Source organism: Pteropus alecto, unplaced genomic scaffold, assembly GCF_000325575.1.
Source record: "Pteropus alecto unplaced genomic scaffold, ASM32557v1 scaffold1701, whole genome shotgun sequence".
NCBI classification, from domain to species: domain Eukaryota; kingdom Metazoa; phylum Chordata; class Mammalia; order Chiroptera; family Pteropodidae; genus Pteropus; species Pteropus alecto.
Window position 1 is genome coordinate 148,249 of NW_006430561.1, and position 3,420 is coordinate 151,668.

Below are 3,420 nucleotides of genomic sequence, written 5' to 3' on the forward strand. Positions count from 1 at the left end.
CCGCGCCCGGTGGGTGTCCCGCCGGGCAGGGCGGAGGGCGTCCGCGCGTCCGGCAGACAAGCTCACCCTTCCCGAGTCGGGTCCGTTCCTCTGGGGCGCGGTCCGTCCGGATCCGGGTCCCAGCAGGAGGGGCGCGGGGCTGCGCGCAGCGGCCGTGGGAGCGGGCGTCCGTCTCTCCCTGGCGCGCGCTCGCCGTCGCTGCCTCTCGCTGTCGCTGCCTCTCCCTCCTCCTCTCGCGGTCCCTCTGGCAGCGGCGCACGTGGGTCAGCGCGCAGGCGCCTGCTGCCGCCACCGCGCTCTGCACTGCGGACTCCGGGCGGGCTCGCGGTGGCGGTGTAATATAGACCCTCCGCGTCGCCCCGGACACCGCTGGGCTATTGGCGCGCGCGGGTCACGCGGTGGGGCTGTCACTACCGCTGCAGGCGCCCAGGGACCTCGGGTGACGTCACCTGCTCCTTTCCCCGCCCCCGAGGTGGTGCCAGCACAGGTGGGGACCTCTGAGGTCCGAGAGTCCTTGTGCCCATCGGGGACCCAGCCCTGTCCCCCCGCCCCTGCCGGAATGTCCCCCTCAGGGCGCCACCGTAGCGAGGGATCCACACCCCGGGGTGCGCCCCAGAGAGCCGCTGGACAGGCTTGACGTGCACTGGCTAGTGCTGTGTTCATGGCAGGTCCGGGGAGCCTCTGGAGCTTCTCCGCTGCTCTTCCCTTCCCCCTTCCTCTCCTCACCTGGGACCGGTCTTGTCCCAAGGCTAGGCGAGGAGCACCTGGCGTACAGGTGCACCACCTGCGATCCCAAGGAGTAGATGCCACCTGCACGTATGTGCAGTCACACAGACCACACCCCGGTCTGCCCACCCCTCACTTGGGGGTTGTAGGCCACAGGCCTAGGCCACTGAGGGTGCGGGACGGGCCAAAGGGCTTTGCTGCCCTGGTACCAGGGACCAGCCACAAAGAAAATGACCCAGTGTCTGGCTGGGCCGAGGCCTTTTGCATTTTGTGTATCGCACGTCTAGTGTCTCAACAAACTGCTTCTCCACTTGGAACCTAACCCCTTGGGCTTGCCTTTCCTTGTGGGCGATGGACTGTGCGTTGTGCTGTATCATTTGGGTCTCAGATGGCATCAGAAGGAGGGAGAGAGGAACTGCCCTTCCCCAGTGGTCTGCGTGCTCCTGCTTGCTCTGCCAACACCATCCTCACCTCTTGTGGTCAGGCCTCTCCCCAATTACACAAGCTGTCAGTTCTTGAGCACCCGAAAGTGAAACACCTGGAAATGAAACGTAGCCTTGCCCATCTAACCTCTGGGAAGTCTGTACATCCCCAGAAGCACATAAACTCCATTGTAGACTCCTGGCTTGGACTATGATGGTTGTATTGGAAGTGGTACAAAATAAACAAATTTAAAAAGATAGATTAAAGTAGAATCAATAGAAGTTTGATTTAGATTGCATAGGGTTTGGGGGTGTTAACAGAGATGACTAGCGTAACTAGTTAGTATCAGCCATTCGCCTTTGCCTGACTAAATGGTATTATTCCTTATAGCAGTGCTTTGGTCGATCCAGATGGTCTACAGACCCATATCCAAATCAGACTCTGTGGAGGTGAGGATTGGCATCTCAGGCATTGCCCGGGTTGGAGGGGCCCTGCTGAGGACCCCCCACCCCCACCCGGTTGCTTTGGACTAGTAGTCGGCTAAGTTCTCAGTGCCTTCCTGCATCCTTGCAACTCAACCCAATGTGTCATTGCTGAACTCCCCAAGAGCAAGGCCTGTGCTGTCCGTGTTGCCTGCTCTTCCATGCCAAGCCCAGTGCCTGACCCAGGGAACGCACTCAACCCTGAGCTGTGGCAGGAGTTAACCTTTGCAATCCTCGTTCTGCCCCCTGCAGCCTTCAGGAGCACTGAGTGCCTGCCCAGTCCCCACACTGTCCCCTTCCCCACCACGGGGATGTAGGTGTGTTAGCAGGCTGCTTGGCCACAGGAGCCCCCAGCCAGATCGCTGGGCACAGCTCATCGCCAAGGTCCTCGTCCTCGAGTTTCTTGCCGCAGATGCCAAGGGTCCTGCTCCCTTGCCCGCCACCGTGGTGGAGCGGTGCTTGCCTAGACCCTGCCTGCACTTGGACTGTGGACTACAATTCTCCGTATAATTCCAGAGGGCTTGAGCGCCTCCGTGTGTCCTTGGGGGGCAATGGTGGCTAACAGCCTCTTTGGAGGAGTGCACGACCAAGAGTGAGAACTCAAAGAAACACGGCCGTGGCCGAGGGCCAGGGAAGAGCTTGAGGGCTGCAATGGTGGTGGGGGCGGCCATGGCACATGCGCTATGCGGGCCCGTCGCAGGCTTGCCGTCTTTCTTGAGCCACGGTCTGGTGACAGCCCTGCGCTTTGCCGTCGAGTGACTGTGGTGGGCCATCAGGCCAAGTTGCTATGGCGATGGCCGTACTTTGGCGCGTGCGACAGCCGAAGGAGGCTTTGCTGGAGGAGATAGGTGAGGCTGGGTGCTGGAGGTAAACTGGCGCACGGACTCCTCGTGTCCCCAGGGGGGGTGGGGGGTGGGGGAGGGGGGCGACGCTCCTTCCCAATGCTCAGAACCTAACAGTCTCGGTGTTGGAGCTCCAATGGAGGGAAGGTTTGCTGTGGAGCCCACTCCTCAGATGGAAAGAAAGCGTGACTGTATAGTGGGGCAGAGAGGCGAGACCCAGAGGCTGCGGTGGGTCAGCCCTTCCCTAATCCGAGGGAGGAGGAGACCGATGCTTGGCGCCGAGCACCGCCAGGACGGATGGTTGGGGCGAAGAAGGCATGCGTTGCCTTGGAGACGTTAAGCCGCCACGCGGTGGCGTACCAGGCAGCATTTCCCGGGACAGCCCTGTCCAATAGGAACATAATGCAAGCTACACGTATGCTTTTCAAATCTTCTACTAACCGTATTTAGAGTTCAAAAGAAACTGGGGGAAATTAACTTAAATGATATGTTTTATTGAATCCAACATATCTATCTAAAAGTATTGTCATTTCAACGTATGGTCAATATAAGAAGTTATCGATGAGATATTTTAATTCTTTTTTTTTTCCACTAACTCTTCAAAATCCGGTGTGTATTTGGCCTGAACACCGCACCTCAAACCAGACTCAACGGCATTTCAAGTGCCCTTAGCCACGTATGACTACATGGCTGCCCTACTGGACAGTGCAGCCCCAGGGCGTTCTCTTGGCTATGCCCTCCACGGGGCTGGGTATAGAACAGTAGCTCAGATTATCACCTATTACCTGGTTTAAACCCTGTCTTGACAAGGTTTCTGCCACCCAGACTTTCAATAATTTCTTTCACCCTGGCTTCCACTGAGCAAAGCACTGTCTCTTATCTCATTTTGAATTTCACTACCTGTGAGGCAGGTAGGACAGGTGATAGTGCCATTTCACAGGTGAGGA